The sequence below is a fragment of the Schistocerca americana genome, chromosome 5, assembly GCF_021461395.2.
Source record: "Schistocerca americana isolate TAMUIC-IGC-003095 chromosome 5, iqSchAmer2.1, whole genome shotgun sequence".
Classification (NCBI taxonomy): Eukaryota; Metazoa; Arthropoda; class Insecta; order Orthoptera; family Acrididae; genus Schistocerca; species Schistocerca americana.
In genome coordinates this window covers 537,422,419-537,437,755 of record NC_060123.1, presented here as the reverse complement: position 1 = coordinate 537,437,755, position 15,337 = coordinate 537,422,419, and positions in this window count along the sequence as shown.

Below are 15,337 nucleotides of genomic sequence, written 5' to 3'. Positions count from 1 at the left end.
TAAGAGTCCTGCCAATGAAACGCAACCTTTGGCTCGCCTTCCCCACAATATTATCTATGTGGTCTTTCCAACTGTTCGTAATTTTAACACCCAGGTACTTAGTTGAATTGACAGCCTTGAGAATTGTACAATTTATCGAGTAATCGAATTCCATCGGGTTTCTTTTGGAACTCATGTGGATCACCTCACACTTTCCGTTATTTAGCGTCAACTGCCACCTGCCACACCTTAAAGCAATCTTTTCTAAATCGCTTTGCAACTGATACTGGTCTTCGGATGACCTTACTAGACGGTAAATTACAGCATCATCTGGGAACAACCTAAGAGAACTGCTCAGATTGTCACCCAGGTCATTTATATAGATCAGGAACACCAGAGGTCCCAGGACGCTTCCTTGGGGAACACCTGATATCACTTCAGTTTTACTCGATGATTTGCCGTCTATTACTACGAACTGCGTCCTGCCTGACAGGAAATCACGAATCCAATCGCACAACTGAGACGATACCCCATAGGCCCGCGGCTTGATTAGAAGTCGCTTGTGAGGAACTGTGTCAAAAGCTTTCCGGAAATCTAGAAATGCGGAATCAGCTTGAGATCCCCTGCCGATAGCGGCCATTAATTCGTGCGAATAAAGAGCTAGCTGCGTTGCACAAGAGCGATGTTTTCTGAAACCATGCTGATTACGTATCAATAGATCGTTCCCTTCGAGGTGATTCATAATGTTTGAATACAGTATATGCTCCAAAACCCTACTGCAAACCGACGTCAATGATATAGGTCTGTAGTTCGATGGATTACTCCTACCACCCTTCTTAAACACTGGTGCGACCTGCGCAATTTTCCAACCTGTAGGTACAGATCTATCGGTGAGCGAGCGGTTGTATATGATTGCTAAGTAGGGAGCTATTGTATCAGCGTAATCAGAAAGAAACCTAATCGGTATACAATCTGGACCTGAAGACCTGCCCGTATCAAGCGATTTGAGTTGCTTCGCAACCCCTAATGTATCTAGCAGCTGTTCGTGTTTCAAATTCTGGAATATTCCATTCGTCTTCCCTGGTGAAGGAATTTCGGAAAACTGTGTTCAATAACTCCGCTTTAGCGGCACAGTCATCGGTAACAGTACCATCGACACTGCGCAGCGAAGGTATTGACTGCGTCTTGCCGCTTGTGTACTTTATATACGCCCAGAATTTCTTCGGATTTTCTGCCAAATTTCGAGACAACCAAGCCCACCGGCGAGTATGCACTCCTGACCGTCTGAACGGTGTCGCATTGTGGACCTGTAGAAAGCTGGACGTATCGTATGTTGGGTACAGAGTAACGGTGCTGTGTCGCTGCTTTCACCGGTGGTCTGTGGAACATTGCCACATCTGTTGTCCAGGTTCTGGACGCCTACGTAATGAAGACGCGCGTCAAGATTGACCGCAATGTGCTAGCAGCGGTGGCCTACCGAACATCATCCAGGGACAAAATCTGGGCACATCTTGCACCTGCTGTGTCATCAGCGACCGTCGCTTTGCAGCAGGATGTAAATTACGTGTGCCTCTGGCGAGGCAACCACTGACACCACGATACCGCCAACCGTGGCCGCTCTGGTGTCGTGATGTAGTCGACTGGAGAGTAGAATGGCGCACTATTATATTCAGTGATGAGAGCAGGTTCTATCAGTATCTAAGTGATGGATGCCAAACGTGTGTGACATAGATACGGTGAGATGTTTCTTCCCTGGATTCACGTTGTGGGAGGCCACATGTTACTAATAGCGGTCACGTCTGGTGAGACACTGCGTTGCAAAGACTTTGACAGGGAAGCCATGAACTTTTTCAGCAGGACAATGCACATCCACATAAACTACTGCGACGCAACGTGCTCTTCGTGATCAACAAGAACGGTTATGGTCAACAAGATCACCACATCTCTCCCCAACTGAACACGTATAGGAGATGGTGAAGCGGGAAAAATACAATCCTGCAACTTCGCAACAACATATTTATTTACGCTGTATTTCATCGTTTGGAGGTTAGTTATTTTCACATAGGGCGCTTTTAACACTGTCTTCTACCGTAGGGCAACAGAACACCAAAAATACTTCGCCACAGTGGAATAATAAAAATCGAAAACATATGTTATTCTTGCAACCTTCTTTTCCCTCAGATAATAACGCACGGTAAGTCTTGTCTCAGAAAACGGCGCTAAACAACTGACGGTCCCCCGCGCTTGAGGGTTTCATGCGATTGTTGCGTCCCTATATTCTTTCATAGTCTTATCAATGAACACTAAATATGAAACGAAATTGTCATCATAAATGTCTACGGCAGAAGAAATTCACAAAACTCTAGTTGTCGTAGTTTATCACTATCATGAATGAGTTATAGCAACTAAATTCCGTATCGTTTGAAACATAAACATCGCCATAAAATAAGCCAGACACTTGAGTTATCGTGGCAGGAAATTGTGCTTCTGAGCATTACGTAAAAATCTCCGTTGAGTACACTGTAGTCCGTGCAGTTAACATTGATTGAGGTAGTGTAACTGAAACAGCCGCCACTTCTGCTGGTGGTGGTGTTGGTGGTGGAGAAGGTGGTGGTGGTGATGATATTGCTTTGGTTTCAGGGCGTTGAACGGTGTGGTTATCGTCACCCTTACGGAATATGAATGAACTCCGTAAAAAATCATTATGAGAACGTAGCCAAACTCAGCTCGAAATCGCAAACAGGAATCACTTTGTTAGTGCGGAAGATGTTGTAATAGAAATAGTATCCTTAAGAAGTTCAGCAGAAAGTGTTACCAAAAGGGAAAGTCGATGTAATTTGACAATGAAAATACCTGTAGAACGAAAAACCATTCCAAGGTGCAAATTTTTACTTTTTATTCATTCGATAACCAGTTACGGGCGGAAACCTATTTTCAGATTATCATAACGAAATCGAAAATGGCAATTCCGAGGATGTCCAAAATGTACAATGAACATGTACAGTGCACACAGATAACTCACTGTATATGTTTATTACACATTTTTGACCTCTTCGGAAATGCCATTTTCGGTTTTCTTATGATGGCTTGAAAATGGGTCTCGGCCCAAAACTAACCATCGAAAGAATAAAAAGTAAGAATTTGCAACTTGGATTGGCTTTTCGTTCTACTGATTAACAGAAGTTGTTGAACCAACCTACTGCAGTAAGCTGTAAGTTCCTGAAAATGACAGTATTGCTATCGCTGTCGCTCCCTTAATTAAAAAACAACAGATATTAGGAATGAACGCGGCCCGTTTTAGGTTATATTGAAAATAAATGGGATAGTATTAAGAAAATACATACATTATCGATATAACCTATGTCAGGAAAAAAGATGTAGGTTGTAATAATGAATGCATTCACTGTAACATCGCAGTTCGATCAGCTTTAACTAAACTGCAGGTTTCGATGTCTTGATCACATATTAGTTCATTTGAGCATATTCGGATTCACCATCACATACTAAGGAGTGATGCCGAAAATACGTTTATGTAAAATTTCACAATCACACTTATTGAATAAGTACAGCTTTCATACCCACGTATGTGAGACGTAAGTAATATGTTTTTAATGAAGTAGTTTCAACATTCGACGAGCTACCCAAAAGTCAGTCAGCTGTTAAAGTCTTTAAGACAAGAAGATACACCACTAAAGTAATCAATAAAGGAAAACCAATAAAGAAAAACCGAAGTAAAATAGTTGTCTAATTTATGAGTCGTAGACGATGCACAAATATATACGTTCATCTGCGTTGGCTGGACGCGAATGCAAGCATGTTTTCAGGTATCTCTCGGTGTTATAAATACCTCAGAAATTTAGCACATCGACACATAGCGATGTAGTAAATTTGTTGGGTAATAGTAGCTGTTCTATAGTTCTTGCTTTGCGGATAACGACACCACGCTAAGAGTAAGAACAGCCCCGTTATAATAATAATTATTATTATTATTATTATGAGTCTTCAGTCCTGTTCCGACCTTTTCATCTAAGAGTAGCAGTTGTAATCTAAGCCCTCAGTTATTTGCTGGATGTATCCCAATCTCCGTCTTCCTCTAGAGTTTTTACCCTCTACACTTCTCTTTAATTCCAAGGCAGTTATTGCCTGATATCATAATACATGTCCTATCATCCTATCCCTTCTTCTTCTAAGTGTTTCCTGTGTATTCTCTTCCTCACGATTGTGTGGAGAACCACCTCATTCCTTAGTTTATCAGTCCACTAACATTAAACGTTTTTCTGAAGCGCCACCTCTCAAATGCTTCGATTCTCTTCTGTCCCGGTTTTCCCAGAGTCCATGTTCAACTACCATTCAAGATTTGATCCAAACGTACATTCTTTCTCAAATTAAGGCCTATGTTTCATACTAGCAGATGTCTCTTGTGCAGGAATGCCCTTTTTGCCGATATTGGTCTGCTTCTTACATCTTCATTGCTCCGTCTGTGATGGGTTATTTTGCCACCTATGTAGCCAAATTCCTTAACTCCATCTCCTTAGTGAGCACCAACTCTGATGTTAAGTTTCTTGCTGTCCTCATTTCTGCTACTTCTTATTATGATAGTCTTTCTTGGATTTATTCTCAATTCATTTTCTGTACTCATTAGACAGTTCATTCCATTCAGTAGACTTTGTAATTATTCTTCACTTTCACTGAGGATAGCAATGTCATCAGCGAATCTAATCAGTATAATCGTTGCACCTTGAATTTTAATTGCAATGTTGTACCTTTCTTTTATTTCCTTCATTGCTTCCTCCATGTACAGATTGAACTGTAGGGGCGAAACACTATACCTCTCCCTTACTCACTTTTTAATCCGAGCACTTAGTTCTTGGTCTTCCAATTTTATTGTTCTCTCTTGGCGTTTGTACATATTGTATATTAACCGCTTTTCCTTATAGCTTACCCTTATTTTTCTCAGAATTTCGAACACCTTGCACCATTTGACATTGTCAAGCGGCTCTCCCCGGTCGATAAATCTTATGAACGTTTCTTGATTTTTCATCAGTCTTACTCCCATTATCAACAGCGGCGTGAGAACTGCCTCTTTGGTGCCCTTAGCTTTCCTAAAGCGAAACTGATCGCCATCCAACAGATCCTCAATTTTCTTGTCCATTCTTCTGTAGATTGTTCTTGACAGCAACTAGGCAGCATAAGCCCTTCAGCTGATTGAGCGATAATTCTCGAACTCTTCAGATCTTACAGTCTTGTTTATTCTGTTTATGACGTTTTTCCGGAAGGCTGATTGTAAATCGCCAGTCTCATACATTGTACACACCGACTTGACTAATCGTTTTCTTGCCACTTCAAAGAATGATTTTTGAAAATCTGTTAATATTAACAAACATAAAGAGAACGAATTTTCTACACTTAACTTTTTGATCAGTGGCGACGGATTCATAGTCAGAATATAAGGTACGACTGTAGTCATTCTTTGATTTAGCGCATGACGCTGAGTGTGAGGTGGGCATGACGAAAGAGTTGGTTGACAGGCATAGTTGAAGTCATAAATAGTCGCCAAACAAAAATAATATCTGAGTTTATTTTCAGTTACTATTTAGAAAGAAAACTTCCAAGAAGAATCTACATCCACATCTACCTCCACATCTACCTAGATACTCCGCAAGTCACCGCACGGTGCGTGGCGGAGGGTACCCTATACCACTACTTGTCATTTCCTTTCCTGCTCTACTCGCAAACACAGCGAGGGAAAAACGACTGTCTGTTAGCGTCCGTATGAGCCCTAATTTCTTATATCCGGTCTTCATAGTCCTTACGTGCAATGTATGTTGGCGGCAGTTGAATCGTTCGGCAGTCAGCTTGAAACACAGGTTCTCTAAATTTTTTCAGCGAAAATCCCTCCAGGGATTCCCATTTGAGTTCCCAAAGCATCTCCATAATACTTACGTGTTATCTGAGCCTACCGGTAACAAATCTGGCAGCCTGTCTCTGATTTGCTTCGATGTCTTGGTTCAATCTCACCTGGTTCGGGTCCCAAAAATTCCAGCGGTACTCAAGAATAGGTCGTACCAGCGTCCTATAAGCGGTCACCTTTCCTAAAATTCCCTCAATAAACAGAAGTGGACAATTCGCCTTCCCTAACACAGCTCTCACATGCTCGTTCCACCTATGCCCAGACGTTTAACTGACTGGACTGTGTTAAGCAGGACGTTAGTAATACTGTAGCCGAACATTAGAGTTCTTATCTTCCTACTCATCCACCTTAACTTACGTTTTTCGACTTTTAGGGCTAGCTGCCATTCATCACATCAATTGGAAATTAAGCCTAAGTCGTCTTACATCTTCCAACAGTCACTCAACTTCGACACCTTACCGTACACTATGGCATCATCAGCTAACAACCGCAGATTCCAGCCCACACTGCGATCCAAATCATTTATGTACACAGAGAACAACAGCGATCCTATCATACTTCCCTGCGGTACTGCTGACAGTACCCTTGGTTCTGATGAACACTCGCCGTCGAGAGAACACACGGGGTTATACAGCTTAAGAGGTCTTCGAGTTACTCACATATCCATGAACTTATTCCATGTGCTGTTACCTCCGTTTATAACCTGCAACGGGGCACCGTGTAAAATGCTTTCAGGAAATCTAGAAATATGGAACCTGCTTGTTGCCCTTCATCCAAATTTCTCAGTATATCACGCGAGAAAAGGGGGAGCGGGAGTGTCGGAAGAGCGATGCTTTCTAAAATCATGCTGATTCGTGCACATAAGCTTCCAAGTCTCAAGAAAGTTTATTATATTCGAAGTGAGAATATGTTCAACAATTCTGCAGCACTCATAGGTTACAGATGTTGGTCTGTAATTTTGCAGAAACGTTCATTTACTTTTCTTGCATGCAGGTGACTAGGGTTTCTGGCCAAAATTGAAACAAATTCCTGAGGAAATGGTACTTCAAGTTTAATTGGAGAATAATAGAAAGAGACTAATGCAGACCAAAGTTACTAGGCAGACACAGGCAGACGAGATAAAGTTTGCTGGACTCAGGAGCGGCCCTGTACAGGCAGCTAATTACACGGTCTCGCTCCCATAACACCCGATTGATTATGTTGCAAGGCTCGTGAGCGGTGCTCACTCCCAAATGTGCGTTTTCGTGAACTTTGCTGTCTATTTGTGTTTGGTTTCCCGCCTTTGTTGCGGTTACACCGTGGTTCGTCTTCCTTCTACATGTGGCAGCAGCGATGTGTATCGATATTTGCACTGTGTACCATCTGTGGTTTTGTATATATAGTTTCTGGCTATGACAATCCGGCTTGGATCTCTGCCCCCCCTACCTTTTCTAAATCCCTCCAAATCCTTGAACGCCATGCTCTCCGCCTGGAATATCGCATCCGTCTCCCCTCCCCTATGCGGATCCTGTACGATCTCATCCCCTTCCCCCACCTCCTCCTTTTCCTTGAATGGATACGGATCCTGTACACCTCCCGTAAACTCGATCCCCCTCACCCGCTCATCTCCCCGATCCTCTCTCACCCCCGCCCGCTGCCGCGCCTGTATTCCCACGTCCCACCCGGTCTCCATCTTTCCACCCTCCTTACCCTCTCCCAAGGTGGCTTCCGCCAGCTCCCCCTCCCTGATGATGTCCTCCTCCCCTCCATCTACCCCTCCTATCAACTTTGACCCTGCCCCACCCCCCCACTTCCGGTGTCCTTTCCTTTAGGCACCCTCCCTCCCATCTCTTCCCTTCCCTTCTCTTTCCTTTTCCCTCGTCCCCTCCCTCCACCCCTCTTCCACTGGGCTTCCCCTCCCCCTTCCTCCCTCCCCCTATCTCCCCTGCCCGTGGCATCTCTACTCTCCCCTCTCGCTCTCCCACTCCCCTTCCTCCTCCTCCTCTCTTGGCAGGTCCCCGGACTCGCACACGCATAGTGAACATTCGCGCGCCGGAGATCATCGCCATCAGTGTCTCGTGTGTGTGCTTCGTTTTGTGTTTCGCGTTCTTTCGCAGTTCCAACTCCATTGTTCACATGTGCCGTCGCCGTCCTCCGTGTTTTGTGCGCCGTGTCAACAAGTGCTATTGTTTTTATCGTCCAGCGTGAACGGCTTCATGTTTATTGTTTTTTTGTATCTCCATTTTTTGCCCGCCGTTTTTTTGTATTATCTGTATCACCTCTATGTCATGTTATTGTGCCACTTAAGGCTGAAGAACAGCGTATTATGCTGCTTACAGCCCGCCTGTATAGGTGATTAAAATTACAATAAAGGAAAAAAAAGGGGGCCTGGAGTCAGTCGGTCGGTTGCTGCGGATCAAGGAGGTCGTCTCCGCGCGATTCAGTCGGCTGGGTCCGCTGGCGGTCCCTGCGCAGTGTCCGAGCGTGTGTGTGGCTGTCTGGTCGCTACGAGCTTCGTGGTTCACCGACCCAGGACGTCAAAGCTGAGTAGTGGTTTCAAGCACCCAAACCACGTCCATTCATGTTGGGAGGTTCGTTTCGGTGGTTAACAGTTGGGCAGGTTTTCCTGTGAGCAACACCGAGTGTTTGTATTGCTGAAATTTAGCCGCCATGCGGTGGAGCTAACTATACTGGTTGACTAAAAATCAAGTCCCCCAGCGGAATTTTCTGCCTTGTGGCCATTAGTGTTCCGGTTACTTGCCCTGGCCACTAACGTAATTTCAGGCAGTGTGCTTTCCTCGACTGTTGTCGCTGTCGAGCACGGTGTGTAGTTTTGACAGCTTAATACATATACATATTTGATTGTGGATAATCACGCCCGTACATTTTATGTTTGAGTTCTCATGTACCGACTGGTGGCAAGCAAGTCGTTTGTTGGTCGGTCGGTCGGTGACTGTCCCTTGGTTTGGTTCAGACGGATCACGTGTAATTATGCTCACCACCTGTCTCACCTAAGTGAACGAGGGCAGACCGACCCCCTGGAGGCTTCTGAGTGGTGTTGTCTTTACTGTCTGTCTCACCGGTGTTTACTTGACTGTTTATATCAATCACAGCCAATGATTAAAAAAAATTCTTGGTTTTACTGTGTTTATGTAAGTAAGTTTGAATTCCGGCAAGTGGATATTTGTTAAAGGGTTATTGCCGTTGTGTTATCTTTTCTTTTAGTCTGGTTTCAGCTACTTAAAATTTAAGGCTTATGGTTATATTTTTTTTTTCAAATTTAGGAAAATTAACTGTGGATCTTCAGCCATGGAACCTTATTATTAAAATTACCTTTCAAGCTTAAACATTGCGGCCTTCTACCTTTAAAGGATTTTTGGAATATATTTTAAAATTTTGAAATATAATTGTGGCCTTCAGCCGTTTGCATTGCACCTTGCATATGTTTGTTCTATCTACTTTTGCCTTGAGGCTTTCTACCTACCTGTGACAAATATATTATTAATTATTTTATTTACTATTTTAACTGCATTTTTTTGTTTTTTAAGATTTCTTATTTGGAGGCCTTCAACCGTGAAAGAAATGCATTTTGAAACTCGTAATTATAAAGGTTCAGCTATGCGCGGTTTTGGTTTAAAGGTGTTATTAAATTACAATAAATTGTAATTTTAAGGTGAAACTGACCCCACCTTATTTGGCCCTTTGCCCAATCCTAATCACCTGCCTTGCCCAGCGGGTTTAGCGGGGGTCTCAGCGTGCCTCAAAAGTTCGATAAATGATAAAAAATAAACAAGAGCTGCTAACAAAATACCTTTACTGACCTTCAAAGTAAGACACAGTAGCTATAACACGATTTTGAGATTGGTCGTAAATCTGAAGGAAACGGTCAGCAAACGCTTTTTGTGGAATCGCTCGAGGCACTGTGGTCACACGTTGTCTTATACCCGCAATATCGGCAAATTCACGAAGACAATAGTGTTTACATTGTCTTTTCGTATTTTTAGCTTTCCTCCTTTCATTCTCAAAGACAGCGGCCGACCATCCGTAAGCATCCGTCACACTCGAGACATTGCAAAATGAAGTACACAATGGAGCGATGCGTTAAGATGAAGTTGTCCTTCAAATTAGCGAAAATGAAGACTGAGACTCATGGATTGTTAGTGCATGTGCTGAAGCAGTCAGTAGAAAGTGGGTGTTTGTGATTTTTGTATACTTTAGAGACGGAAAAGATAATGTTGAGAATGAGCCACGATCGGGTCAGCACACGCAAAATACCAGACAACAGCGAACAAGTGCGATTGATGCTTGTCGATGATCGGCTACTTTCCTTGACAATGGGAATAGAAGAATTGGAGATGAACATACACAATGTATGCACTATGTTTCACGATCAGTGGCAGACTTCTTGGATATCCAACAACACGTGACCAGTGTGCTTATAGTGGTTCATTTGCTAACGATTTACGACGGCTTTACAACCGATGTCAGAAGTGTTTTGTAGCTCATGGTGATTACTTTGAAGGCCAGTAATGACATTTTGTTTGTAACACTTTTTTCCTATATTTTTTGAGATGATTCCCGAACTGTTTAGACGCACCTTGTGGAATACTGGGCTGCATGCTCTGCTTCCTCAGTGTTGCCGTAGGACTTGTCAGTCAGATTAGTACTAATCTAGTGGCACGTGCTCCTCGCTATAACAACTAAGTGCGGAAAGTAAAATCACAAAGCGAGATGAAGAGACAATAGCATGCAGTATAACAAACTAAAATGATATCTCATATGCCTGATGCAACAATTGGCTCACGGGTTTATACTAGACATGGCCTACCTGAATAGGAGAGCGAAAGATGGGTTGGCTCGGCTTATTGTAGATAATATACGAAAGGGCTCAACACACAAAGCAAAATCCCTGTGGTTATTAATGTCAAAGACTCACCATTTTTAGGTTAGAATCATGATTCAGGTACCTCGTTTTAAGGAACTCAAAAAATCAGCAGAGCCACACAAAATGCTAGAGTTTCCATAGAAAAGTAAAGTCAGCTTATTTCGTTAATATATTAGAGTTCTGAGAAAAATGGTAGTAGAACTTGTTGTCTGTGTGTGAAATGTAGAGAGCTTTGAAAAGATAGGCGTCCTGTGTCCGTATCAGCAACACAACCGCTGCATTAGATAAGTTACATGTACCAGATGACACTCCAGCAGTTGACTCTTGCAGAAGCAAGAGTTGTTACATATATTTAAAGTTGAAAAATATTGAGAGAAGTAGATTTTGAAGTGATCAGCAAATAGACGTATCTCCAATAGTTCACTTGTAATTGTAACTGTGGGTAGATCCCCACTATGAAACTTTGAACTGTTTATAGGGAATGCCATCTGTCAGACAGCTGGAAGAGTTATATAGTCATTGACCACTTCAGTGAAGATTTTCTAAAGGATTCTGATAGGGGAAATGGTCTGGAAACTTTATTAGGATTCTTCAATTTGATCTCAGTAATTATCTTTCCCATATGGGTGGATAAAGACAGTTTTTGTAGGAGAAACACAGAGCAAGAAAATAATTGTTTACCCAGTAACAAATTCTCTCCTTGATCATGATGCACGGTTAGTTAGGATAAACAATATTGTGCCTTACAGTGTGGTACTGCTGAGTGGAAATAAGTTACAATAATTAATGACTCCAAGACAAATGTTTTTAAGAACAGTTTACAAGTGATCATTTGGGATGAAATTTACAAGGAACTAAATGCTGACAAGATTTAAAATATTCCATGAAATTACATATCATTATTTACAAATAGTTTTCAGTGTAAGCTAACCAGAAAGGATATTAAACAGAAATTTAAAAAACTGTGGATCATTGGAGAGGTCAAAGTATTTTGTCTACAGAAAACGGAAATGTATCTACTGATTGCCAACATGCTGGAATAATTGCAGGTCAGCAACTTCTGCTAATCAGTAGAGGAAAAACCACCAAAGTTGCAAACTTCACGTTTTTACTTACCTGGTGACTAGTTTAGGCAAGGATCCTTTTTCTAAAGGTCCATATATTCAAAATGATATTACCAAAAATATTAAAATCATCTGAAAAGAATGGTTCAAATGGGTCTGAGCACTATGGGACTTAACATCTGAGGTTATCAGTCCCCTAGAACTGAGTACTACTTAAACCTAACTAACCTAAGGACATCAGAAACATCCATGACAGAGGCAGGATTCAAACCTGCGACTGTGGTGGTCGCGCAGTTCCAGACTGAAGCGCCTAGAGCCTCTCGGCCACAGCGGCCAGCCATCGCAAGAAGTACACATTATGAAGTGCAAATGAACAGTTACGCCGCATATCCGTATGCAATGTATCTGTCAATTTGCTATTCATAACACGCATACGTCAGAGCTTTTTGGAAAATATCGTAAATTCTCCAGGTATAGAGTTTCATGGTGAGTTAAGTGCTAAATAAAGGGCGAGTCTGGAGGAAAGACACATGCTTTAAGACACATCAGTATTAATGATTCTGAACAAAAATCTTCATATGGACATATTGTTAGACGTCGTGGTCTCCTGACTTTCATTGCTTACATATTCTGCCCTCACAATCATATTCCGAACATGAAGACATTTCTTTCGAATCCAAACTCGATAAGAAAAAGTCAATGTTCTATGAATTCATATAAAAGATATGCAAATAACTAGTAAATCGCAAATGCGCACCGAGATTGAAATACTCAAGGTTGGCATGCACACACACATTCCAGACACGAGACATGAGCTTTTAGTTCGAGAGAGGCAGACCACACGCCGGGAGTCCGGTCCCTTCAAGAGGATGAGCATGCTTACCTATATTGGCCGGCGACCGCCCATAGAGCAGACGGCGTATGCTCGAATGGAAGGAAGAACAACCCCGTGTTCGGCTTAAAAGCATATTCCACTACATTGTGTGGGAACACCCAATCTACACATTCTTTACAAACATAGCATGCAGTTTCAGAAGTTTTCACAGGGAGACAGCAAACGCCAAACGCAGATGCTACAGAATTCCGGATTGGTCGCCTTAAACGAAACGTCATTCTCCCGTTTTAGAAGAGCAATGCTGATTGGCACACAATATTCCTGACACCTTGAGCTGGAGGAGTAATGGAAGAGACCAAAAGATATACCCCTTCACATCTGATGTGGACAGGAGCTGTTCTGTTGTCGCTCTTGGAGTGAGAACACGTAACGAGAGCATGTGCGCACGTGCATGTACTCAAAGAGTGAGGAACAAGTCTCTCCTCAGTACTTCACTGGGAGAGCACCTCTGTCGAGAGCGAATTGGAGTGCAACTCTATATTGAGTCCTTGCGATTAAGCGTTGTTCACTGTGTTGGCCACCACACTTATTGTGTGGTGTGCACCAACAGAGTTATAGTTAAACATTTCTGAGTGAATTATTTTAGTGGCACCGTGGTGGACTGGTTATCTGACTGGTGTACCACGCCAATAGTTAGACTAGGGGCGAATGGGGGTCCTTGACCTCATCAAAGCTTAGGTAAAGTTTGATTGGCATAGGTCAATCCAGATGGAACGAGACATATCTTATTTGTCAGCAGCGAGTGGCGCAGACAGCAGTCATTGCAGCTTATGGTATTGTGCGCTACAGCTCTTGAGAGCTCCATATTTCCACCACAACAGTACACTTCACTGCATTTCACAAGCGACAGCCTTGGCCGTACCTAGCAACATTCTAACGGATAACTATTCAAGTTGAGTAGGCGTGGGTCTCAGCCATTCTGCCAAGTCATTAACAATCTTAAACTTTGTATAGAAATTTCATTAGCGAATCTTATCCTTAAGGGTTAAATTCACATTCCGAAAGGAACCCAGAAATAGCATGTTCCGTTCATAACTAAAAGTGCCATTGTGATTTCTCAGAAATTTTGCAAAATAAATAATAATTTTCGTTAGTTTCATGTTTTTCTTACACTAACTAACACTACTCCAGTCCCCAAGTATCCCACTAGTTATGTTAAAAATTTTGTGAATTTTAATGTCATTTTCTTACAGTGCACATGACTCCAGAAGATATTTTTGCTGAAAGTTTTCCAGGCATTTCTCTTTAGATAGTTAGGAGCGTTTGTCTGACTTCTGTACTAGTGTGGGGGTGGAAATGGCATCTTGCAGGAGCCAACTCAGGTTAATCCGTTGCGCAGAATGACAGAATAACACCCACACGATCACAATATGACCTGTTGTCAATGGTTTCCGAAATAAAAGACGTTTAATATCATTTTTCTTCAAAAATGGCTCTGAGCACTACGCGACTTAACTTCTGAGGTCATCAGTCGCCTAGAACTTAGAACAAATTAAACCTAACTAACCTAAGGACATCACACACATCCATGCCCCCAGGCAAGATTCGAACCTGTGACCGTAGCGGTCGCTCGGCTCCAGACTGTAGCCCCTAGAACCGCACGGCCACTCCCGCCGGCATCATTTTTGTAAGTTTCTCTTTAATAATTCTAAAAAACCACACTCCAACGAAAACGGGTCTGAGTACACAATTAAACTAAATTAAATTTGCTGCAAAAAAGGTTCTATTTATTTTTTGTATAGGACTAACAGTTTGCGCTAAGAGATTACGAGAATATTGGAAGTCTCGCGCGACGCGCGTGCGCTGTAGTTTAAGTACTTTTTGTACGTCAGATTGATGTAGTTTTCCGACTTGTTTGACTACAAGCCTCCTGTATCAAAACGTCCGTCTCAACTTCCTCTATGCTACTATGGTACGTTGTAAGCAATGACTACGAATAATACAAAAAATAAATAGAAATGTACATTAAAAATCGGAAATCATTCGGAATAGTGCATATGTCAACATAAAGATTTTTGTTCAGAGTCACTAATGCTATCAGCAGTTAAAACACGTATCTTTCCCCCTGACTTGGAGCTGTTTATACAACTTGCGGGCAATCAAGACATGCCGCGTCGGTCGTGCACCAACTTGTACTACAAAACAGAAGAACGTCTGTCATGGAATGGGTGATACATCTAACGAACTGAGATTCCTTAATTTATTAATAATTGTACTTGAATTGAAAACGCAAAATTGTTTCAGTTTCTAATAGCTTCTCCTTCAGAATGTATTTAACTTGTAACTCTTTTCCTACACTATTTCTGTTTAATTGGTTTCACTTATTGATATTTGACGTGTACTGCAGTAAATAAGAAACAGGTATATAATTAAATATAATTATGACAAGATTTTCTCGATTTAAACGCTTCTTAATTCCAGCAGAATGTCTGTTCATAGATAGATAACCACGTTGTACGTTGGAACATGCTCTCAGAGTCTTACATTCAATAGAAACTTTTGGTATTTCAGACTGTAAACACATAGACTTAATGCCATCCAGCAAAAATGTAGTAAAGAAAGCTGAGCAGGCGGACTCAGCAAGCTGCAAAAAGCTACAACACTTTCTCCTACGACTGATCAAT